Raw genomic sequence first — 27,654 nt, forward strand, 5'->3', positions numbered from 1 at the left:
ATGAACTGATAAACTTGAACTGACAATCCCGCCAGTAGGCGGAGGACCTTGGCAGGTTATGTTTTTTTTTTTTTTTTGAGAATCTGGGGGTGGCCAGTGGGCCTTGATGGCCAAAAGCAGCCTGTGTATGCCCAGCAGCCAGGTGGAGGAGAAAAGCCAACTGAGAAGGCAAAAGCTGGTACTGATGCTAAGTTGAGAAGCCCTGAGTGGCTGTTAAGCAGCCTGAGTATGCTGAAGACCAGTGAGTTTCGTAAAATCACCTGTGGGTGATGCCCTGCTCATTCTTGAGTGAGGGTGAGGAGCTGAGGAACCTGTCCTTGGGGGACAGGTGGGGAACGTGGGTTGGGGTGGAGCCCAAGCCAAATGTAGAGTTTTGATCCCTGACCCATGTGCTTGTGCAGTGGGTTGGCCTGAGTGCAGGGGTCTGCGAGTCGCATGGGTGGCTATGAAGGCCGAGTGTTGGAGCGACTGCAGACAGAAACCCTGAGGGTTTGCGATTACCCCTGACAGAATAAAATTGCCAATCCCAGAGCTAGTGCATCCTGGGGGTGGATGCTGTGTGTGGCTTGTAGCCGAGACTACAGCCAGAGAAGGCCAGGAAGCCTGATGGCTCCTGGTGTGTTACAGTAGATGCCGTGAGGCAGCAGATTTGGTGGCTCATCTGCTGGTACCAATAATTTTCTTTTGCACTAGGTTGGGGCCCTGCCTGGACTTATTTGTGTTCTGTTGTATTTTGTTAATTGTACTTTGTTATATTTGATGTATTTGCTTTTGTGGGCCATGGCTGCATTGTTTGTTTGCTTAGAAAATTGTATATATATGTATAGACTATATGGCAGAAAACCCTGAGGGGGTGGACTGTAGGGTAAAGAAAATGTCAGGCTTTTCTGCCCTTCCGCCATCAGGATAGATGATGGATCCTTGTCCTGAATGCATGCCTGATGGCGGGCACCTGGAATAGGGTGTGGGCATAGGTAGATGGGATTCAGCTGAGTTAAGACTGTGCTTTTTAAGGGCAGCGTCACGGGGATGCCAGCGGCAGCAGAAGCCGAAGCCGAAAGAGAAGCCGAGAAGCAGCAGAACGAACACCAGCCAGCACCCCTGCCTGCCATATGCCTGGTGAACCCCAATAAAAGACCTGCAAAAACCCACTAAGGACTCTGACTCCTCCTTTACCCTGTCTGCATGGGATCAGAAAACCTGCACTGTGTCCAGTCCGGCCTTTACAAAACCATACCCAGTACTACATCAAATTTCAACTACAACCCATACACAGTATTGCATCAAACATAGTTTAGAGGCTGAGTCTGGCACAACAGTATATGAGACATTTAGCCCAAGAATATTACCTGTACAGGAAAGGATCACTATGCATCCACACTACACAACTCTAGCATACACAGAACGGTAGGAAGCTTGACTCCTTAATGCTTACTGGAGATGACTCTTTAGTACCTTACTGCCCTGGTTTCTTTCTACATTTACCCCTCAGCAGCAACAGTTCTCTGGACACCTGAACAGGAGCAAAGGCAGCAGTATGAAAGTCTATCCTCATTACAAACTATAAGGTAAGGTAAACGTATCAGGCTTTTTGGGCCTCCCCTGGTTGCACAGCAGTTGAGTGCTGGGCTGCGAGGCTGCCCGCAGTCTCTGCAGCACAGGTTCATTCCCCGGGCGCCAGCAAGGGTCCCACAAAAAAAAAAAAAAAAAAAAAAAAAAAGTATTGGGCTTTTCTGCCTCCCGCCATTAGGATAGATGACAGAACCCTGTGGTCCTGAATGCATGCCTGATGGCGGGCACCTGGAATAGGGTGTGGGCATAGGTAGATGGGATTCACCTGGGCTAAGACTGGGCTTTTAAGGGTGGCGTCACGGGGACACTAGCAGAAGCAGAAGCAGAACCACGAGAGAGCAGAGCAGCAGAGATCACCAGAGATCCCAGACAGAGTGAAGACTTGCTGGGAGCTTGGAGGCCTGCCAGCCTCTCGGCCCCCCGGCATCTCTACCTGCCATGTACCTGGTAAATCCCTATAAAAGCCTGCAAAAGCCACTGAGGGCTCTCAAGGACTCCATCTTTACCCGGCCTGCTGGATCAGAAAACCTGCTCTGGCCCATTCCTGCCGTTACACAAACCTTTATAAAAACTGAAAATGAAGAGACAGAACATATCACAGCACAGTAGGAAAAAAAAGAGGAAAAAGACAGAAAGAGAGAGAGAGAGAGAGAGAGGAAAGGAGAATTTTTAATCCAGCAGAACTGTGGAATAAGCCTGAAGAGGAGTTTAAAGTAAAAAAGTTATAACAATGCTTGCTGAATTTAAAAGAATTAACTATGTAAAACAAAGGCAAAATAGACTCATAAAATATGTGATTAGAACAAATGGATGTAAAAATGTTATAACAGATTATTTTAAATGCAATATAGGACCTCAATAGTAGCAGTTAGTACTATTAGTAAGTTTGAGAACACAATATCAGAGAAAATACAGAATAACAAAAAGAAAAGAATAAAAAATGAAAATAGTGTAAAAATCCTTTAGAATAATGTAAAGAGAAATACCATCTGTATCATGGGAGTTCCAGAGAAAAACAAAATGGCACAGAAAATTTATTAAAAGAAATGATTACTGAGAACCATCTCAAACTGGGAAACAAATGCTAGACATCCTGATCCAAGAGACCCAATGGATTCCAAACAAAATAATGCCAAAGAGACACATTCCAAGGCAAATTATAATAAAACTGTTGAAAACACATGACAATGACAGAATATTAAAAACAAGAGAAAAGGGAGAAACCTGTAAGAGAACACAAATTAGACTGTCAGAAAACATTTCAGTAAAAACCTCAGAGTGAAGAAGGGAATGGTAGAAGATAATTAAAATACTCAAACAAGGATTTTCGGTTTAGAATCCTTTGCCCAGCAAGATTAACGTTCAAGATAGAAGGAAGAATGAAGTACTTCACTGAAAAGCAAAAACTAAAATAATTTATCAACACCAAATTAAACATGAAAGAAGTGCTAATGGAGTGACTCTAAAGCAATAAAACCATATATATATATGTATATATATATATATATATATATTACAGCTACCTAAATTATGTAACTTGGAGGAAGAGGAGGAAAGTTAAAATGTGGTAGTGAGAACAAGTTTAAGACCAGAATATAAAAGGGGTCACTCAAAAAGTCCATGATATGCTAACCTCAGCAGAACCTTCAAACAAAATCAATAGAGTTAACACATAAGATGAGGGAAATGAGAGCCAAAAAAAAAAAAAAAAAAGCATAGAAGTAAAATATCACAAAATAAAAGGACAAAGACAAACTAAAAAACAAAATGACAATGAATCCTGATGTTTCAGTAATTGCCTTAAATGTAAATGGTGTGAAATCACCAGTTAAAAGATATAGAGTATCCAAATAGATTTCAAAACAAAGTCCAACCTTCTACTGTGTACAGGAATCCATCTTACCAACAAAGACAAGTGCAGACTTAAATTTAAAGACTGGAAGACAATCCTCCAAATAAATGATAATTAAAGAAGTCAAGAACAGTTATACTTAATATCAGATAAAATAGACTTCTAATTTGAAAAATATAATAAAAGACAGATGGATATTACATTATGATTAAAGGCCTAAGACAACAAGAAGAAATAACACTCAAATGTGTATGTGTGTGTGTGCATCCACACACACAACCAATACTAAAAGAACTGAAGAGAGACAATGACAAGAATATAATAATACTAGGGCATTAATGCTTCAGTCAAAACTATGGAGAGATCAATAAGACAGAGAACAAATAAGGGAACAATAGTCTTAAATGATTAAATACCCCAAATAAGCTTAGTGGTTATGTACAGAACACATCCACCCTAAAACCTCTGCCCACGCATTTTCTTCAGATGCACATGGAATACTTTCAAGAATAAACCATTGTTGGGACAAAAGTCAATGGTGAATAAAACTACACAATTTGAAATCATACCAGTGCTCTTTCTGACCATGATACCATAAAGCTAAAAATCAACTATTTAAATGAAGGAAACTATAAATTTATGGAGACTAAAGACAATGATGCTTAATAGCTATTGGATAAAAGAGGAAATTAAAACAAATCAAAATATACATGAAGACTAATGAAAATGAAGATACAAGATATCACAATTCATGGGATGCTGCAAAGTGGCCCTAAAAGGCAAGATAATTACAATACAGGCTTACATTAAGAAACAAGAAAAGTTTCAAATAAATTTAATACTAGGGCCTCCCCTGGTGGCACAGGTGGTTGAGCACAGCACTGTGAAGCTGTCCGCAGCTTCTGCAGCACCGGTTTGATCCTGGCCAGTTGGTGAGGGTCCCACATGGCAAAGCAGACCTCTCCTGTCTCACCCGCTGCTCCCCTCACAGTGTATTTCGTCAGTCTGCTCACTCTGTCTCTGTTGAATTCTCTCACCCTCCTGCACATCTGGCCTGTACCCCAGTTCTTGTATAAATAAATAAATTAATTAAAAAAATAATACTACCTATGAAGCAACTTGAAGAAAGGAACAAACAAACACAAAGTTAGTAGAAGGAAAGAACAATAAAAATAAGAGTGAAAAATAAACAAGTAAAAGACTACAAAAGCAACAAACCTAAGAGTTGGTTCTTCAAGAAGATAAAATAGATACACCTCTAGATAGGATAATAAAGAAGAGAAAACACATTAAACAGATTCAGAAATAAAAGAGGAGACATTACCACAGATGACTTAGAAATAAAAGGATTTTGAGCAATTACTATAAACAATTATGTGGCAAAACATTCAATAACCTTAACAAAAGAGGAAAATTTCTGGATTTATGTGGCTTACCAACACTGAAACAGAAAGAAACAGAAGAGCAGAATAAACCAATTACAATCATGGAAATAAAACAACAATTAAAATCTTCCCCAAAACAAAAGTTCATGGCCAGACAAGCAATTTTTCAAATGAATTTTATTAAACATTTAAAAGACTTTATTCCAGTTTGCTCAAATGTTTTCTAAAACATTTAATACTGAAATACTGAAACTAGATGACAGCACAAGAAAAGAACACCCTAAAGACTACATCAAAAAAAACAAAACAAAACACAAAAAACTGGGCCTCCCCTGGTGACTCAGCGGTTGAGCCCTGGGCTGTGAAGCTGCCCGCAGCCTCTGCTGTGCCAGTTCTAACCCAGGGCGCTGGTGAGGGTCCCACGTGGCACCAGGACCTCTCCTGCCTCGGCCGCTGCTCCCCTCAGCCGTGTATTTCATCAGTCTGTTCTGTTCCCCACTCTGTCTCTGGTGAATTCTCTCACCCTCCCATTCTTCTGACTGTACCCAGTGCTTGTATAAATAAATAAATCTTTAAAAAAACAAAACTATTAAAAGCAATAAGTGAATACAGCAAAGTGGCAAGTTACAAAATGAACATACAAAAACCACAGCAATTTTATATACAAACAATGAACAAGAAAAAGAAATTAAGAAAACAATTTCATTGTTTCAAAAACAACTTGATATCTTGGAATTAACCTAACCAAGGAGTTGAAGGACCTATACAATGAAAGCTACAAGACATTATTACAGGACTAAGATGATCACATAAGAAGATGGACAGACATCCCATAATTATGTATGGGAAGAATCACTGTAATCAAAATAACTTTCCTACCTAAAGAGATATATAAAGTTAATACAATCCCCATGAAAATACCAACACTATTCTTCACATAAACGGAACAATATTCTTCAAATAAACAGAAAAAAAATTGAAATTTATGTGGAACCATAAAAATCCTTTAATAGCAAAAGCAATCCTGGGAAAAAGGTGAGAATTGGAGGCACTAGTTACCTGACTTTAAATTATATTTTAAAGCAACAATACTAAAAATAACATGGTATTGGCATTAAAATATATACATAGGTAAATGGAACAGACTTGAAAGCCCAGAAATAATCCACATATATATTAAAACCTACATTATGGTAAAGCAGTCAAAACCATAAAAAAATGGAGAGAAGAGAGTCTTTATAGCAAATGGTGGTGGGGAAACTGGGAGGCTGCTTATAATGACATTGATCACTCTCTAACTCCATACACAATATTAAATTCCAAATTGATTAAAGATTTAGATGAGACCTGTAACAATATCATATTTAGAAGGAAACATTGGCAATATGTACCATGGCATCAATGACAAAGATGCTTTTGGAGACTCAACCCCTATGGCAAGGGAAACAAATGCAAAAATGAAAAATCAGGATTGCCTCATATTAAAATGCTTTTACACAATTAAAGAAAATATACACACATTACACGACAGACAAGGAGTTAATATCCAATATATTTTAAAAACTTACATATTTCAACAACAGAAAAATAAACAACCATAGCAGAACTTAATAACAGAATCTGAATAGAGAATACACAAAAGAGTGTATCTAAAAGTTCAATGGATACATGAAAAACTGCTCATCATCCCTTCTAATAAGAGGGATGTAGGTTAAAACCATGATATTATATCATCACATAGTCTTAAGAATGGCATATATTAAAAAGACCTCCAACAAGTACAAGAGAGGATGTGGAGAAAGAGGACCCTTATTACACTGTTGATGGAAATGTAAATTGGTGCAGCCATTATGAAAAGTGATCTGTATTTACCTTGAAAAACTAACAATGGAAATACTGTATGACCCACCAATCCTACCATTGGACATCTATCCAAAAGGATGTGAAACCACCAGCTCAAAAATCATATGGGCCCTTGGGGATCTCCTAGGCTACCAAGGCCCACAATGTTTATTGCTGTACTATTTACAATAACCGGGACATAGAAGCAACCTAAATGTCCAAGAATGGAAGACTGGATCGAGAAGATGGGGCACATCCGTACTATGGAATACTATTCAGTCATAAGGAAAGCTGAAATACTGCCATTTACAGCAACATGGAACGAACCAGAGGGGATTATGTGTAAAATAGATGATAATTTGACAAAGTAAAATGATTATAAAAACTAACAGACATTAGTAAATGAAGTGAGTTTTCTGGGGTTATGAATGAAAGGGGTAGGGGAAATGGTTAATGGGGTATAAAGAAAGAGGGCAGGGAAAAAGGAAGTCAGAACCTTTATTTTAAGAGAGGGTTAACTCTGTGTTGTGATAAATGCTTACAAGCTTTTCTTTGGTTTGTTCAAGACACGACTTCCCCTAATTCCACAACTTTCTCCCTTGCCTATCCTCTTCATTCCCTCCATTGCAGGATTTTTTACCCTTCTCCTTTCTTAGGTTACACTTCAGAGAACCTGACTAAAGACACAGAGGAAAAAGATGATTTCTTTTTGAATGAGATCTCAGCAGTGTGGAAGTTGGACAGATTTTAGCAGGGGAAAGATGCAAAGGAAACAGAATTGGGAGGTGATAAGGGCTAGGATCATAGCTTCAAGAACATAGGGATAGGGAGTGGACGTTGATTCTACCATCTCTTGCATCAGGAGGTATTTGAGAAAGAAAAATTGGGGATAACTTTCAAGTTGAGTGCAGTGAGTGGATGATGGATCATTTACTATAGAGGATGATAAAAGAAAGGAAAAGCATCTGGGAGGCAAGGTACAGCAAGTTTAATATAGCTTAAGTTTGAGATACCCAGTGGGGCATCCAGGAGATAATGTCCAGTAAATAATGTAAAATAAGATTCCAGAGCTCAGGAGAGCAGTCTGCTATATGAAATGTAGGTGTAGGAACTACTGAATCAGGGTTTAGGAGCAGGCCTGAGTCTGGGGACCCCAGGTGGGCTCCTTCTTGGTTCTTGTTTTCGGTGAGGAAAGAATTCAACATCAAGACAAAAGTTACAGAAAAGCACTAGATTTATTGATTGGTATCAAAAAGAACAGGAAAGCTCTATGAGCAGAGAGGGATCCCAAATGAGTAGCCACTGAGGTGGCAAGAAGTTGGTGCTTATATGGGTATATTGGGCAAGGAGTGGGGGTTTCACTGTTGGGTGTCTCTGTGCAGTGTCTCCTGCTGATTGGCTTGGCCCACAGGGCCTTCTAGGCTACTGGGGTCTACTGAGTTTGTAGAGTCTCCTAGGCTGCGGAAATCCACTGAGTTTGCCCATGTTACCTGGCCTACCTTTTTGAAAATAACTTTGGCCTGTGTTGGTGTTCTGAATGTTCTACTGTTTACTAGATTGAGTGGGGAGTACGGCTCTTGCTCTGGGATTATTCTATAATCAAACTGATAAATGGACCTATGGCATCTGGGCTTGGGGGAAGGAGACACAAGAGGTGCCTTCATGATTTCAACCTAGTGTTTGTCAATCAGGCTAATAAGTGGGCTTAGGGGCTTGGGACACCCTGTTCCTGACTGACTGCCTATACCCATTTCCAAACTTGCTCCTTCACTATCATCATGTAATTGTTCATTGTAACCATAATTATGGCTGAGGGAAATTGGACCATGGACCACATATGGCAAAGTAACTCTTGAAAAGTTATTAAAAGAAGAGAATACAGCTGAGAGAGAGAGAGTAACGACCATTGAAGAGGAGAATGCTAAAAAAGAGGTAATGTCCAAACAAGAGAAAACACATTTAAGAATAGAATATCAGAGATACTAGGACAGTCAAAAATCAAATTGAGTACTAGAAATAAACCAATGGGGTTGCTAAACTGGAGGCTCTGAATGACAGATCTGTTTTAATCTGGTGAGGTGGAGCTCAATGACATTGAGTTGCAGAGTGAATGGAAATTGAGACGGTAGAGTCTAGATACTTGCAGTACAAAGCTTTTACCGTGCAATTGCTTTCTCCATACTAAACCTTCAGTTGTTTGTATTCCTCTCTTGTAGCCATTTTTCTGTTTGGGCTGAGGAAGTAAATTGCGTAACTGTCAGAAAGGAGAAGCATCTCCAACCGGGAGGCAAAAGAAACTTTTAAAAACTGTGATAAAGATATTAGCCACTCAATCAACCTTCCTGCTTGCCTAGAACTCTGCAAACAGCAACACAAACAATCCCTGGAATGCCCTTCTTGCCTACCTTTGATATGGGATCACATGCTACAGTCTGGAAACACAGCCAGCTTCTGGTGGAGGCTGGGATGCTGCAATACAGTTCCAGGAACTAAAGGTCACAGTCTCACATGAAAAATGCATTTTCCATAAAATCCTGCCATTCACAGGGGGTGGGGAAGAATGTGGAGAAAGGGTTCAGGTAAATCTGTACTTCCAAAATTCCCTTCTATTTTAATGTGTATCTGTTTCTGTCTTGTAACCATCTTTCTATTCAGTATTCTTTCTTTGTATTTGGTTAATTCACTCTGTTTTTCTCACCTCTACCATACACTGCATAAGTTTTAATGTACAGAAAAAACTAAAACTCAGGAGAGGAAATGTGTTAGAAATAGGCATTGAGAGACACAGGATACATTACTGGACCAGGTTATGTGTCTCTTCAGATTTGCTTGACTCCATTATCCCCAGGGTTTAGCCACTTGCTGTCACCTAGATTAACCTCCTAACACCTCTGACTTTATTAGTTTCTTTTGGGGATAAGAACCAAGAGAGGCAAAGCCTCCATCTTGGCTGACCTCACTTGACTTGATGAACTATGGCTCCCTCATAACTTCTAGATGAAGATAAAGAACCATACTAGTTTCTCTAGCAGTTATTCAGGAGGGCTGGGTATCACGACCTAGTTCTGGAGCACAATGTCCCATGGGACAAACTTTGACCAGTAAGAACCAGGAAATGGAAAGATGTCAGCAGATAGTTTCCTCTCCCTCTAGCATGACATCAGAGGAGAGTGAGGCATCGTTTCACCTGCCCAGCTTCTCTTTCAGGTTTTCAACCTAGTAAAGGCCTGATGTATTTCCTGTGAAGTGCTGCCAGCTCTAGGGAATTTCTCTGAACTTGTTTTGCACTCTTCCTACTACTACATCCTTTCCCATCCCTTCCTCCCTCTCACTGGCTGCCCTAAAGATGACCCTTTCAAAAAAGTCTTAGAAATAAGCTTCGTCCCCGTCTTTGTCCTCTATGGAACCCAGGCTAAACCAGAGAATTCAACTTAGAATAGAGAATTGATTATAGAACTTCACATGTTTTGGCATGTCTAAGAAAGGGATATTCACTTCTGTGGAGAGTTGGTTCATTCCACTATGGAGAACATAGTCTATGGCAATCTCTTTCTTACACTGGGACAAAAGCCTGTTGAGTTTATAACTTCTTTGCAAATGTGTGTTAGTTTCAGAGTTTATCTTTTCTATGTGGGTGTCAAGCTTTAAAGAAAAGCATAATTTCAGAGCTACCCATCTGAAAACACTAATCCTATAAAAGGAGACATAAAAATTACCCTGAATTACATGAAAACGTATGAGTAGTCCATTTTATACATGTCTACCCTATTACCAAAAATACAGATGGTAAATAAAATAAATTAGATTACTTGATTAGATCTCCCCAGTTAATCATTTAGCAAGCACATGCTCATTAATTCTTACCAGTTTGTATCAACTTCTCTCTCAATGTTCTAAATGAAATTTAAGTTGAATGAAAGGAGGTCAAGCTGTTATGTAATGTTTTTCTAGAGATTCTACTCAAGCCTGGTTGGTCAGGGAAGCACCCAATTCATTTTGCTTATTCCTTGTTCCTCCTCTGTATTTCTGTGTATGTTTTATCCACCTTTGTTATGACATTCACTTGGTTTGTTAGAACTCATTGCTTATGTTTATCTATCCCTCCTTCACTAGATTATGGCTCCTTAATGGTAAGAACTGCTTTGTTCAGATTTCTAGTCACCCCTGCCTCTAATCCCCAGGATAAAGTCAACCACCCTCTAGATAGCAGGCTTCAAATGAGTGATGCCTGCATTAATTTATATTCCTGTTTCCTCATCTTTAAATTAAGAATATAAATACTGGTAGGCTTGCTTCTCTGTCAATTTAGGGGAATTGTTGCTGACTTAGATAAAACATCAAAAATTATGAGTTTTTCTACATCAGTAAAAGGAAATATAAAGTATAAATTTTTGAAAAGGGTATGAGGCTTGAGCTGGATTTGTGAAAATAATGCTACTATTTAATTTTCTTCCTTTTAATCAAATTTCTGTGCTGCTTCTTCATATTTTTGAAAATGAAGTTCTTTTTCCTCCAAACAGAGGACCTCTTTGATTCCTTATTTTATGCCCTATAACATAAGTTCTCAAGCCCAGAATATTTGCATCATGCTGTAATCACATTATCCCCCCAAACTGTGCTTTATATATAAAAAAATGAGAACATGATACTTTTATTTTTAACATTGCTCACTTTTATATATTTCCAAGAACTAAAGTTAAGCATATTTATCATTTCAATTGTTTATAGCAGAGTATATGCTTCAACTCAGCTTTGTCTTTCCACCCTCTTGTGAGAAACAATCTACATTTATTGTAAAACTAGCTTAGCACAGGCTGTGGTCTTTAGCTTTGTAGTAAAGTGAAGGTACTCGGCTACTACAAGATGCCCTTCACCTGTCTGGTGTGAGGACATTTACTTTTGTGTAATTTGACAAATGTTAGATCTCCCTCAGGGAAACTCACTCTTCTCCACCTAGAATCACGTTTTAGTGGCTCACTTTTATCATTTCTAAAGGAAATAAACATTCTGCAGAAATGCAAAAAGTTATCTAAGAAGGTTAACTTAGGTCATTCCCAACCGATGATGTTGCTGCCCTGTTTACTTTATCAAATTGATTAGCAGTTGGGGGCTTCCCTGGTGGTGCAAGGGGTTAAGATGCAACCTATGAAGCTCACTGCAGCCACTGCGGTATAAGTTCGATCCCTGGCCAGGGAGCTACCCACATGGTGCAGCAGAACTCTGCTGACTCGCCTGCTGCTAATCTCAGCAGTGTATTTCACTCGATGTGCTTGTTCTGTCCCCCACTCTGTCTTTGGTGAATCCTGCCCCCCCCCAACAACTCTAACCTGTACCCAGTTCTTTTATGTATAAATAAAAATAAATCTTAAAAAAAAAAAATTAGCATTAGTCCCTAGGAGAAGATATTGATGGGGCAGAGGCACAAAAAGTCTAAATTGTCTCTCAAAGCCTGGAATAATAAGTAAGGAAAGCACAAAGCACAGTAGGCATTATAATAGATAGGGGTTGTAGTTGTAAAATGACAGAAGGTAGCAAGATCCAGGGGCTTTGAAGGCAAGTCCAGGGCCTCTGAAGGAATTTTACAATAACATTTAGCCAGCTTCTAATTTTATGGATAGCCAGTCCTGCCTGAAGACAACAGCATCTGACCTACCACATTTCTTAAAACTACACATCAGGAAGTGGGAAATGGAATAGGAAGAGCTGAGTACAATATTGATTTCCATTTGAAACTCTATCCTAGCTCTGTTCATTAGACAATATTTGTTAGAGCTGCCAAGGATATACCTTAGAAACAAAACAAACAAAAGACCCACACACATATACACACACAAACACACCCACGCAAGTAAAAAAGAACCTATTCAAATCATGCATTTAATGCCATCTGCAGTAGATATACTTATTTACTTGAGTTACCTGAAGGAAAGCAATAGATTCTCATGATTGGAGATATTGTCAAGCGTATTATTTTCAACCTGTGAAGTAATAGTTAGCAGAGTTCTCCAAATTTGAATGTGAATGACAATGAGCTTATAAGGTTATTTACTGCCTTGCTCCATATTCTTTCAACAGCAAGTAAAACAGGGTCAGGAAAAGATGTTTTCTCTCTATCTGGCTCTATGGAGCTGTGCTTAACTGCCAGACTTATGCATAATCACAAAGTAATGGATGGAATGCTGGTGATAGATATGGTTAATCTCCTTGTGTCCATAAGAAAGGTCTCTATTTAATATAGATCCATGTGTGCAAAGCCAGAGGGGAAGTGTGGGCGGTGGAGAAAACAGCCAGCAAGGAAAGACATAATTCAGCCATCAATTTAGGTTAAGATCTGCTCCTCAAGTCATCCTTCATTCACTGTCTGAATAAGACAGTGGGGATTGTGGACAGACAGCACTAGAAAGAATCAACTTGAGAAAATCCCTAATCTGCTTTCTATCTTTTATGCGATGATGATAAGAATTTTCATAGTAGCTCTCCATACTATTCAGGTTTGTTCTAAAGAGTTTAAACATAGGGCCTCCCTTGTGGTGCAAAGGGTTAAGATGCAATGTATGAAGCTATTCACAGCTATTGCAGCACAAGTTCGATCCCCAGCCAGGGAGCTACCCACGTGGTGCAGCAGACATCTCCTGTCTCACCCGCTGCTCTCATCAGCAGTGTATTTCAGTCAATCTGCCTGTTCTGCTCCCCACTCTGTCTCTGGTGAATCCTCTCACCCCCACACCTCTAGCCTGTACTCCAGTTCTAGTGTGCATAAATAAATAAATGTTTAAAAAAATGAGTTTTAACATAATTGCAGAGTTGACAACAATCAGTGATATGACAGACACTTCCTAAAAGTAGACAGGCACATGAAGAGATATCAACATGGAAATACAAATTTAAACCAGAATAAGACAGAAACTGTTACTCTGGTAAAAGGCAGTTTCTTGAAGAGTTAAATATAGCCTTAACATATGACCAAGGAATTCTACTAGGTATTTATCAAATAAAAAACACATGTCCAAGCACAAAGATATATTGATACATGAGAATGATCAGAATAGTTTTATTTGCAATAGACCAAAAAAATAATAATCTGAAAAAACCCTAATTATCTTCAATGGAGAAAGGATTTAGTCAGCTGAAACAGTTTAATATTTAGAAGTAAAATTTAGAAAAAGCTTAGAAATTTAAATTTACTATTTAGAAAAAAATATTTACTCAATAAATATTGTGTTATATCCATACAATTAGAAGAAAGCAACTAGTCATTTGAATATTGCATTAATATTTAATTTTTAAGCTTTCTCATTTATAAATCCTGGAAAACCTGGAAATAAAAATTCTTTTACTATTTTGCCTATTATAGCTAAGTACCCTAAATACAATAAATGCCCACAAAATATATATCAGAGTTCACACAACTTACTCAACCATTATTCTCTCCCATATGTCTAGTAACTTAACCTGATGAAGGATGCTAAATGATGCCATTTAGGGCTTAAGACTTAGTTTCATTATCATCTGTCCATGGCTTGAATTTATAATAAATGAACTCCTTTCTCGGAGTACAGATGAAAGTATATATAGATAACACTGGAAAGTCATGGGAGAATATATTACCATAATTATGGAACTCCAGCTATCAAAGGCTATAAAATGGAAATAATTGGACCATGAATTCTCAGGAACAAAATGCTAATCAATTAATTCTGTGTATGAAAGTTGAAGCAATTATTTCCACGTAAGCAAATCAATCCTTCTATGTTTTATTCTTTAAAATACTGATAAGAGCCTTTCTCTGATGCAATCTGGAAGATGACAGAATAGCAGGATCCTGGAGTCACCTCTGGTCCCACAAGCACAACAAACCTGCATTTATACTGCATCTTGAACAAAGAACTGAGGATTTCAGGATGAGTGTTTCCACAGTGTAATTACAGAAACCATTGGAAAGAGTAGGAAAGCCTGAGAAATAATCCTGCCAGGAATAACACTGGGACATGGGGTTCCAAGGTCAAAAGGGTTATCAAGGACATGGAGCATTCCCCAGGACTGATGGGCTTACTTGCATGTTGGGTGCCCCACAATAAAGGGCACTGAAAAAGGGAAGACACTCATCTAGGCATAGAAAACAGAGGAACATTCCTCTGGTAAACAATGGGATTTGGGGGAGTAGAAATTAGCAGAGTGAGCATAGACCAAATTGAAGAACTTAACATTTGTTGAAACTAAAGCCTAACCTCAGCATGACGAGCTAGACAGACGTGTAGTCTCTCCTTGAACAGAGACTATGCTAAGAGACTTTCTCTAGACTCTCCTTTATGTAGTGCTGGCACCAGAGAACACCATACTCTCTGAGATTAACTGAAGCCAGGGTTGGAGGGCAAATTACCTTATCCTTCCACCAACAGTAGTTTTTATGGTGTCCAGTCACAACTGAGGAGTCTGTTGAAGCCTGAGGCTTCTGGGAAAGCATTGTGGTATCAGTATTGAGTTGACACTGATTGCAGATCCCTCCCTTAGCTCAAGCAGCTATTGCACCTGGGGTGGTTTTGCCCTTTACGCCCTATAGCAGGACACTCTGCTTCCCACATCCCTAGTTCTTAATCTGTGGACTGGATTCTTGGCCACTACCCCATACTGACATGAACTTCAGTCAACCTGACCAGTGATGAAGCTTCCATCTATACGAAAACAGAAAGTCTAACATCCAAGGCTAATATTCTAGGCCTACCTTCAATCTAGCATTAAGAGATATATATCCTTTAGGGGCAGTTCTATGTCCTCAGTTACTGTTCAGGTTTCTCCTCTTTCTTTAAATATATATATATATATATATATATATATATATATATATATATATATATTCTATCAGTAATAGGAAGGAAAAGGGTTTAGCCTCATTCATAAGGAAAAAAAGCACCAAACATAATGAAGTGTCAGAGGAATTCACCCAAATGAATGAATCAAGACAAAAAACCCTGGGGAAAATTCCTAATACAACAACCTCAATAACCTACTGGAAGAAGACTTCAAAGCAACTGTCTTAATAATGTTCCTTGAAATTAGAGAATAATGGACAAACAAAATGAGAACTACAGCAAGAACAGAGAAATATAAAAAGTTCCCAACAGAAATCATAAAGCTAAAAACACAATAATTGAGCTACAAAATACAATTGACAGCTCAAGAGTAGACTTGATGAAACAGAGGACCTTGAAAGGACCTTAATGTTGGGGAAAAGTATTTTAAAGAACCAGCAAAAAGAATCAAACCAGAAACAGGTTGGGATATACCTCTGATGGAAGCCAAGAGAAGTACAAGGACAGATAAAGAGAAGAGACAGAAACAAAGCAAGAAAATGATTGGCTATAGCTCAAGTCACTGTCCTATTTAGGAAAGCACAGCTGACTGTGATTGGTTGTTCTTAGCCTTTTTAACCTGAAAGCATAGCAGATTTATGTCTTGGCTTGCGTAAGTAGGCTACTAAAACATTAAAGTCATCTTAGTTTAATGGCTTCCTCATTTACATAATTAATTTAAGAAAGCAAATAATCTGTAAATCCAGCATTCAGATCCATTTATTTTAAGGTTAGTTCAAATATTTTCTTCCGGTAGGTGACAATAAACAACAAATAACCAACAACAAGAGTAGCCTACACTAAGCAAGATAACGGTATCCTCTATGAAAAAGTGTTGAGTGAGTGAGCATGAGTGAGTGGGGTGGAAGGAACTCACTTTAGAACAGAATCAAGAACAGAATTCGGCTTGGGGCCTACACATACACATGAAAAAACATTTTCCTGGGGATACTGTCACAATGTATCTATCTGGCCACTCCTCTTCTTCAACTATAGGCTAGAAATCATTGGGAATAGAAAATAGGCACAGAGCAGATTGTCAACTAGAAAATTTAATCTCCAGTTAAGCTTGGTTGAAACAGAAATTCATAGTAAAATACCTCTCCTTTTGATAGAAGAATTTTCATTTTTAAAAACATTTTATTTATTTATGCATATAATAGATGGGGTATAGGCCAGAGGTGCTGGAGTGGGGGGACTGAGAGGATTCCCCAGAGACAAAGTGGGGAGCAGAACAGGCAGACTGACTGAAATACACTGCTGAGGGGAGCAGTGGGTGAGGCGAGAGAGTTCTGCTGAGCCAGGTGGGTCAGCTCCCTGACTGGCTGGGGATCAAACTCAGGCTGCAGTGGCTGTGGATAGCTTCACAGTGCTGAGACTTAACCCTTTACGCCACCAGGGAGGCCCTGATAGAAGAATGTTTTCAAGAGGTAGAATTTATATGTGAAACTCCTTGACTCTTTCCAAAAGCAATTAATACATTCTTACATCTTCAACCATTGATTTATCCTTACCGTGAACTCTACCTTTCACACTTAGTTTCCCTTCTATGTTCTAATAGAATTATAGTAGTTATAATTTTTATTTTTATTTTTTATGTTTTAATAAATGGATACTATTTATTGAAGTTTTACTATATTCCCAGCACTTTGCTAAGTGTTTCTTATACTATTACCGCAATTTCTTTCCCAAAACTCTATGAAGCCGACACATTATCATCCTTTTGACAAAAAAAGAACAGAGTTGATGAGAATTAGCAGAAGACCTGACTCCAGGTGTCAGCCTACAAAGCATGTTCACCATGAATATATACTGGCGCTGATTTCAGCCCTATTTACTTCCACAAAACCACAGTCCTTTTCTATTTCCAACAACCTCTCCCTCTCTGTATATATCCTTCTTTTCCATGACTTTCTTCCTTGGGAAAAACTCATTATCATCCTTTTGACAAAAAAAGAACAGAGTTGATGAGAATTAGCAGAAGACCTGACTCCAGGTGTCAGCCTACAAAGCATGTTCACCATGAATATATACTGGCGCTGATTTCAGCCCTATTTACTTCCACAAAACCACAGTCCTTTTCTATTTCCAACAACCTCTCCCTCTCTGTATATATCCTTCTTTTCCATGACTTTCTTCCTTGGGAAAAACTACTGCTTCTCTTTAATCAAGAGCTACCCATTAGGTGCAGTTCTATGTCTTCAGTTACTGTTCAGGTTTCTCCTTCTCTCTTTTTTTTTATAATAAATTTTATTTTTATATTCCCCATACAATTGCAACCCCCTTATTTTGACCCCAATCCTTCCCCTCCCGCCCCCTACCCCCCATAGAGTATCTCTGGTTCATAGTTTTTTGTTGATTTTGATTTTCACTTTCTTATAGTTATTCATTTTCCTGGTCCCTTATTTAAGTTTTCTAGATTCCTGCTATGAGTGAGACCATCCGGTATTTTTCTTTTTCTTTCTGGCTTATTTTGCTGAGCATGATCCCTTCTAGTGCCATCCATGTTGCTGCAAATTGCATGTGTTTATCTTTTTTGAATGCTGAGTAATATTCCATGATATATATACCACATCTTCTTGATCCAGTCATCTATTTTTGGGCATTTGGGTTGTTTCCAAAGCTTAGCTATTGTAAACAGTGCTGCTATAAACATAGGGGTGCAGGTGCTCTTTGGAATTGATCAAAGACATCTTTACAGACACATCACCCAAAGCAGTGATAGTGAAGGCAAAGATAAACAGCTGGCACTACATCAAATTAAAGAGCTTCTGCACAGCAAAAGAGACAATAACCAAAACAAAGAGAAACCCCACCGACTGGGAGAACATTTTTGCACACAACACTAATGATAAAAGACTGATCACAAAAATCTGCAAAGAGCTGATGAGACTCAACAACAACAAAGAAAATAATCCAGTCAAAAAATGGGCAGAAGAGCTAAAAAGAAACTTCTCTGAAGAGGAAATGCAAATGGCCAACAGGCATACGAAAAAATGTTCAACATCACTTGTCATCAGGGAAATGCAAATCAAAACTACCATGAGATACCATCTCACACCAGTGAGAATGGCACATATTAAAAAAACTAGCAACAACAAATGTTGGCGAGGGTGTGGAGAAAAAGGAACTCTCCTGCACTGTTGGTGGGAGTGCAAACTGGTCCAACCTCTATGGAGAGCTGTGTGGAGATTTCTGGGCCTACTAAACATAGAGCTTCCATATGATCCAGCAATTCCACTCCCTCTCTCTCTAATCCTAAACTCTTAACAAACTTCTCCACTGGAACATCCCCCTATAATTTTAAAGGTGGTACAGCCAAAACAATGCCCATTACCAACTCATCCTTTCTAATTCCTACCCCACCAATCACAGTTGTTGGACTTTAAATTTGGGAATGATCCAGGAACCCACAGGTCAACTAGCATTAATTTGCTGGCTTCTTCCTCTATATGGATGCTATTAAACTGATAAGAAATATAGCAGAGCTAGAGAGATACAGCTTTTCCTAACACTCTTTCCATCCCCACCAGAGAAAACACCCACTTCCACAAGATTAAATGGTCGGAGTGTTCCACACGGATTAAGCTTCTCTTTAGGAATCTCTCTTGCCTCATTTTCTGCATATGGCCCCTCCTACTGTGATGTCTGGGGTGGCAGATCCACCCCTCCTATTCACCCCCATTTCTTTGGTTAGCATAGTAACAATATGTGGTGACAGTTCTACAATTTACATTCCACATCTTTTTATTTTTTGGTATTTTGAGTATTTTAATGAAATTTGGTTTTTATTAAAGTATAATTGGCATACATTATTTTAGCTCCAGGTACAATATAATGCTTTGACATTTGTTTACATTGTGAAATGTCATCGCAGTAAGTCTATTTACATCTTTTCTCAGCAACTTTCAAATTTTCAAGGTTATGTTATTGATTATAGTCCTCATGCTGTACATTCCATCTCTTAGATTAATTAATTTTGTAACTAGAAGCTTGACTCTCTTGATCCCCTTTACCCATTTTGACCATCCCCCAACTTTCTCCCCTCAGGCAACCACCAATCTGTTCTGTGTCAACACTGGTGAAGGAAACTCTATGGGGACTACACCTGAGGGGGTGGGGGAAGCAAATATTGTTTAAAATGAACAATGATGTAAAAATTTTTTAAAAAATTAATTAAAAAAAGATTTTAGCTTAGCTTACTTTGCTTTTCAGATTCCACATATATGTGAAATCATACAGTATTTGTCTCTCTCTGTGACTTGTTTCACTTACCACAACACCCTGCATCTTGATTACTGGCTTGTAACCTGCTGGGCTACAGCGTTTCCCAGGAAAAGATGAACAGTAGTAGCAGGGGCACAGAGCAGCAGCTGCCTCTCAGCTCAGATACGCGGCCTTATTATGCATTGTGGTCATGCCCAGGCGCTGGCTCTGGGCTCATCATGCATTGTGGTCACGCCCAGCCATAACTGCGTAGGGCAGAGATTCCCTCTTCAGAAGCTTCCCACGTCACCATGCACAGCAGAGTAACATTTTGATTTGTCACTGTCGGCTTCTGCTTCATCTGGCTGCTTTCTCAGTAGATTAGACATTCTCATCAGACCTTCAGTATTTCTAAGTCAGGCGGACTCCTGAATGTGGTACAAGGCTAAAGCGTGGGCGCTGATGTGGGACCGTCTCCTGAAAGCAGCAGTTCACTGAAAAATGTTCACAGACAATCATTTACGAGTTGTTAAGAGGTGGATGACCTCATAGATTGCCATTTTCTCAGATATTCCGTTTACTGAGGCCTTGAGAGAAAACATGAAAAACACTTTATCTTTCAAATGGTTCCAAGAAAGGCACTAACATTGAACATTTACCCAAAAGGAAAGAAGAAGTCTTGAAAAATTGCACTCTCTCAAATGCAAATAAAAGTAAATCCTTTGAGGAAATTCAGGTATGTTTGCTGGGTAGTAAAAATTTTAAAAGGATCTTTGTGTTAACAACCAAAACCCACAATCTCTTGTGTCATTTTTAAGCATTTTAACTCCTTTCAGTTAAGCACTTTAACTCCCATCAAACATCTCCCTCTGCATTCGGTTGAATATTCACGTGAAAGTACTTTGGAAAATGCTTTCTTGTCACCTTTGTCTTAAAACACTCTTGCACTCTTTGTGCTTCTAATTAAGGTAGAACAGGAAGTGTTCTGTCTTCTGCAGTACAAATGGAAGCTGCAACCTGCTTCCACTTCCTACATGCAGTATTTCTGAAAAACAGCTATGCACATTTCAGAATCAAGAGACTCAAATCCTATTAGTTTATCTCACACCAGGTTTCAGAAGTTGCAAAAACTTCTCCTATCTTACATAACAGGAGATTGGGGGTCTGGTGGTTTTTGTTAAACAAATTGGCCATATCTTATTACTCCAACCTGTAAATTCCTGCTCTTTTGTTTAACAAATTCATCAAACTTATTACCCCAACTCTGATTATCCCAACTAAAAACCTCTGCTCCCTCAACTAACTAATTAACTAACAAACTAACTATATAAATGCAGCCTTAAGATTCAAAACACTGTTAAAAGAAATTGAAGAAGACACAAAAAAATTGAAAGACATCCCCTGCTCATGGATTGGAAGAATCAACATTATTAAAATGGCCGTCCTCCCAAAAGCAATATACAGATTCAATGCTATTTCAATAAAAGTCCCAATGACATTCTTCAAAGAAATAGAACAAATACTGATGAAATTCATATGGAACCACAAAAAAACACAAATAGCTAAAGCCTTACTGATGAAAACAAAGGAGAAAGGAGGTCTCACGCTTCCAAACTTCAAGCTATACTACAACGCCATAATAATTAAAACAGTTTGGTATTAGAACAAAAACAGGCACACAGACAAATGGAAGCAAATAGAGAGATCAGAAATAAAGCCTCACTTAATATGAACAACTAATCTTTGACAAAGGAGCAAAGAATATACACTGGAGCATGGACAGTTTGTTCAATAAATGGTGTTGGGAAACTGGACCTCCACAGGCAAAAAAAAATGAAACTAGACCACTACCTCTCACCATGCACAAAAATCAACTCAAAATGGATAAAAGAACTGGACATAAGACCTGAAACCATAAAATATATAGAAGAAAATATAGGTAAAACACTACAAGACATACATCTCAAAAACATCTTTAAAGACCCATCACCCAAAGCAGTGATAGTGAAGACAAAGATAAACACCTGGGATTACATTAAACTGAAAAACTTCTGCACAGCAAAAGAGACATTAATCAAAACAGAGAGACACCCCACTGATTGAGAAAAAATTTGTCTGGACATTCCTCAGTCTATTAAAAATGGAGCTACCATACAATCCAGCAATTCCACTCCTAGGGATCTATCCAGAGGACACAAAAACAGTGATTCAAAAGAACACCTGTACAACTATGTTGAGTACAGCACTATTTACAATAGGTAAAACCTGGAAACAACCCAAATGCCCAAAAATAGATGACTGGATCAAGAAGATGTGGTATATATACACAATGGAATATTATTCAGCAATCAAAAAAGATAAACTCATGTCATTCACAGCAACATGGATGGAGCTAGAAGGAATTATGCTCGGTGAAATAAGCCAGATAAAGAAAAATATCAGATGGTTTCACTTATAACAGGAATATAGGGGAACCAAATAAGACATCAGTGTAAAAAAAATAATAACAATACAAAACACAACAAAGCAAAAACAGACAATTATAAACCAGAGACATACTGTAGAGGAGGAGGAGAGATAGGGGTGAGAGGGAGGGAGGGAGGAGCACAGGGGACTGTGGTGATGGTGCACAGGTGCCTTGGGGAAGGAGATTCTATGGGGACTCAATCTGAGGGGGTGGGGGAAAGCAAATATTGTCTAAAAAAATGTAAAACATGATAAATGTTAAAATAAAAAATGAAAAAGAAAAAAAAACACTTAAAAAAAAAGAAAAAAAAGAAATTTGCCTGTACTCTCTTGAGTATGTACTATCTCCTACAATGAAGCTTCTTTTTTTTTTTAAAGATTTATTTATTTATGCATACAAGAATTGGGTACAGGCCAGAGGTGTGGGGGGTGAGAGGTTCACCAGAGACAGAGTGGGGAACAGAACAGGCAGACTAACTGAAACACACTGCTGAGGGGAGCAGCGGGCGAGTCAGGAGAGGTCTGCTGCACCGTATAGGTAGCTCCCTGGCAGGCCAGGGATTGAACTGCTGCTGAAGAGGCTGCGGATAGCTTCATAGTTCTGTGCTCAACCCCTGCCCCACCAGGGCGGCCCAGAAGCTTCATTTTTAACTCACTTAAACTGACTCCCACACAAATTCTTTCCTGCTAAGAAGTCAAGAACCTTAGGGTCCCTCAGCACCTCTGTGCCTAATCATTCATGATGCCATCTGTTTTTCCACAGATAATTCAGGAAATCATCTACCTCTTTACATCTAGACTTGATGTCATCTGAACATCAATGTATGAACAGAGGAAAATCTTCAGTAAAACTGTGGATTCAGGAAGATGCATACATGGACATGATGGAGGACAAGAATAGAAAAAAACTAAAGGAGGCGCCATGAGACCAGAAGCCTAGCTCACACAAGGAGGTGGGGGCATAAGAGATTAGCATAACCATCCTTTGACACAGTTGTGGAAACTAGTTTCCTGAGGCGCTGATGACACTAGTATCCCACACTAGTATCCAGAGGCCCAGTTGACACTAGTATAGACACTAGTATTTTTAGGTGCAGGGTAAAGAGATTGAGCCCAACAGACCCCAAAGGTAAAGATACGGAGGAGATTGAGCCCATTGTAGAATCTCTGGTCCCTTTCAAATTCTACATAGCTATCCAAAATTAGCAACCGACAGCTCACAAGGAGTCACCCCTCCTAAACAGAAGACTGTATCAGTTCAGTCTCTGCACTGGCTGGGCAGCAATCCCACTGCCTACCTGTGACTATGCAGGTGACTCTTTTCACCAACTCTCTCCCCCTGCAGGACAGCAGTCTTCTGCCTGCCCATGACCTGTCAAGGCCGCCCGCCTGCAACCACACAGACCTCTCTTAGCAAACCTTTCCCTTCCGGGGCAGGTCTTCCTGCCCACTTATGTCAATGCAAGTGTCTTTCACTGTTTTATCCCTTCCCTAATAAACCTTTTCTTTAAGTGTAACTAATGTCTCTGTCTCCTGGAGAAAACTTTCCTGGGAAACTTGCCGCGTGTCGCTGAAACGGGAGCTCTTGTGAAACCTTTCCCAGAAAGAGTCCAAGGACCCCGCATTCCAAACCCACAGACTCCAAAAAAACGACCACAGATACATGATACACAAAAAGACAAGCAAATAAATACAAGTATGCAAGAACATAACTCCCAAGTCAATAAATACTGTTTTCATGTTTTGAGTATAGAACAGTTGCTAAAAAGCAAAAGCAAAAAATGAAGGAATGTTCTTTATGCACATCTGCCAAAAAACATTCAGGAGCTATTTCCTCTACAATGAATAGCCTTTGTATACATCATTTCCTGTTTTTGTTTTTGTTTTGTATATGACACTGGGAAAGTATCCTAGAAACAGGATCGCTAAGTAAGAGTGCAAATGAATATAATTTTTGCTATATTATTCCCTAATTATCATAAACAAACATTGTAACATTTTAAACCTAATAGCTCAGTGACATAACACAAACAAGTTTTTGTTTTGTCCTTCAAGCTCCAGGCTTAAAACAGATGAAAGGGAGGTTGGACCTGTTGAGAGTGCAGTCACTCTGGGACCCAGGCTGACCTAAATTTCATGGTTTGTGTTATCGCCATTTCATTGGTCAGTATGCGTAAGAACTTAGCCAGTCTTCTATGCTTTGTCCATAAAGTGACTGCTGTACAGCCATCCCAGGATGAGCAGGTTCACAGTTGATTTGGGAAAATGGAAAGAGAATCTTAGAGCCTTAAACATATTTGACAAGCCTTTAATGCTGAAGCAGGGGGCCAATACACAAGCAGAGCAGCAGGCAGGGAGAAAGGCAGGCAGTTAGCAACCCAGACTCCTAGCCCATGCTATCTCCAACATCTTGGCCCAGAGTCTGTAATTACAGGCACGTGTGACCCGTGCTTGTGCTCCCAAGTGCTTTTTGCAATAACATGATATCACATGTGGACAATGAAACTTGGAAGGAAAACAAAGACACAGGTGGTGGCCACAGAGACTGGGGTGGGATGCAAAAAGCAGCCTGAGTTATTCCATTTCCTTACAGTGACATAGATCACATATGACCAGAACTTGTCATGTGAACCTGCTGGACATCAGTGTCAGAATTTGAAAGATAATGTATCTTAGATGTTTGGTGAGCAGTTGCCACACCCAGTCATTTGACTTTTGAGGTTATGTACCAAGATTTGACATGGATGCTCATCAAAGACCTGTTTATAAAAAAAAAAAAAATGATGGGAGGGAGGAAGGAAGCAAAGGAAAATGGAATAATTTATAGATCTAACAATAGGGAAAATTTTTATATACTCAGTGTTGTGTAGACAAAGCAGGAGCTGAGGGATATGATTCAATACACAAATTCTTAGATTTAGAATGTTCAGGTTTAAATATTCAGTGGACAATGAGAGCCTAATTGCTTGTAGATATGAGTCTTTTTCTCCTCTACATTTTCATGTTTCTATGGTGTCAAGGTGTCATTTAATAGAGTTGAAACTTAGTCTCTGCACTTTGCTCAGGTGAACAACACTGGGAGACACAACATACATTTAAAAAAAAGGGAAGGGAAACTGATAGAGGTGCCTTGGGAACTTGGCCACATGACCAAGGGGGCAATCGAGAATTCTGAGGATTGTGGAAACAGGGCAAATAGAACCAGGCAACAGGAAGGCCCACCAAAACCTGATGTACCAGCAGATAGCAAACAGCAGAAACTGACTCCCCTGTTTATGAAAAAGTCTCAAAAACAAGTTATAAAAGAGAGCCCCAAAGCTCCTTCTTGAGCAGATGATATATCTCCCCTTTCCCTTACCCCCACCCCCTACTCTCCTGCATGGTATTTCAATACATCTGCTTTTTCTGTTCTCTATTCTGTCTCTGGTGAATTCTTTCAGCCCTGTGCCTCCTGCCTCACCCTGGTATTAGACCACCATATACCTTATTGGGGATCCTAAAAATATGTCTCCAATTATACTTTCAGAGGTTTGAAATTTCATGTTCCAGAAACTAATCTTCTTGGGTCTTCCTGGTGGTATGGGGGTTAAAGTCTCAGCGCTATTAAGCTATCACCAGCCACTGTGGCATGAGTTCCATCCCCAGCCAGGGAGCTGACCCACGTGGCACAGCAGACCTCTCCTGTCTCACCCGCTGCTCCCCTCAGCAGTGTATTTCAGTAAATCTGCCTGTTCTGCTCCCCACTCTGTCTCTGGTGAATCTTCTCATTCCCCGCACCTCTGCCCTGTACCTCATTTCTTTCATGCATAAGTAAATTAAAAATAAATCTTAAAAATAAAGAAACTAATCTTTACAAACAAAATCATAATGCTTATACCCAAAGGTCTTTCGTAAGTGTCAAAGATGTTTGGCAAATCTCAAGGATTTTTATTTTTCCTTACAATTGTAAGACAAAAGTTTTCCACTTTTCTTTCCCAATTGCAGTGTCATTCTGGAACTCTGCTATAGCTCTGTTTTCTGAAATTTTCCTATGAATAGCTACTGCATATACTTGCCATCATTACATAATACCTTGACCATCAAAGTACCATGTTTAAGGGATCTAAGAAAAAGATATTTTTATAGTCTATGAGATATGTTTTGTCTCAGTAGTTCTGTGACTGACACTACTAATTAAGAGGTTATAAACCTATGTTCATACCATTATATCAATTTCAGATTTTACTTTAAAATCTTTTCCCATGGAAAGGTAGGTTCATAGGCTTTTTTAAGTCAATTGAGATGCAGTTATATTTTTATGAAAACATTCAATAACTGCCTGAAAGCCATTTTAGCATTTTTATTGACTGACGATGATCAAGTGTTTAATGTGCCACTGCTAATAATGACAAGCATATGTCAGTCAATCATTTACATTTAGAATATGATTTGTTATATGAGATAATTAATAATATAACTAAAATCTCTTTTCTCATTTTGAAAAGTGTAGTATCTGTAGAATCCCATAATTATTTTGATCTATAAACTCTAACTTCCCATTAAATAACCATAATTTTTTAAAGATTATTTTTATTTACTTATGCATACAAGAACTGTGGTCTTAGGCCAGAAGTGCAGGAGGCGAGAAGATTAATCAGAGACAAAGTGGGGAGCAGAACAGGCAGATCTACTGAAATATACTGCTGGCCAGGATTGAATTCATGCAGTATTGGCTGGCGATAGCTTGATAGTGCTGAGACTTTAACCCCTGCACTACCATGGAGGCCCCACCATAATTTTTTTTCTATACGAAATAAATAACACTGTAGAATTTATTATCTTCTAAAAACCCACACTCAAATTTGTATTTGTTAGTCATCAATTTATTTATTTACTTTCTTACATAGTTGTTAATTTTTGGACAGTGTTTTATTTCTCCCCTCAGGTGTAGTCCCCAGTTTTCCCACCACTATAGCACCCGTGATCCATCACCACCGTCCCTTGTGCTCTTCCCTCCCCTGTTTTGATCCCGCTCCCTCCTACTCCCCCTTTTTATGCCACAGATCAGATCTATGATCAGCTTCCAAGTTTTGTCATTTTGCCTGACCCTTTGTTCATTTTCTCTGTGTTCTGCATATAATTGAAACCATCCAATATTTATCATTTTTCTCTCACTTATTTTGCTTAGCAAATCCCTTCCAGCTCCATCCATGTTGCTGCAAATGACATAAGTTTATCATTTTTGATAACTGAGTAGTACTCCATCGTTTATATATACCACATTTTCTTGATCTATTTTGGAGCATTTATGTTGTTTCCCTATCTTGGCTATTGTAAATAGCTGCAATAAATGTGGTAGTTCCTTTTATAATTAGTATTTTTGTGTTTTATGGGTAGACTTTTAGGAGTGAAATTGCTGGAACATATGGTAGCTCTATTTTTAGTGTTTCAATTAATGTCTATTCAGTTTTCCATAGGGGCTGGAACAGATTCCCAATAGCAG

The sequence above is a fragment of the Talpa europaea genome (genome assembly GCF_964194135.1).
Source record: "Talpa europaea genome assembly, chromosome: 14".
In the NCBI taxonomy this organism is placed as follows: domain Eukaryota; kingdom Metazoa; phylum Chordata; class Mammalia; order Eulipotyphla; family Talpidae; genus Talpa; species Talpa europaea.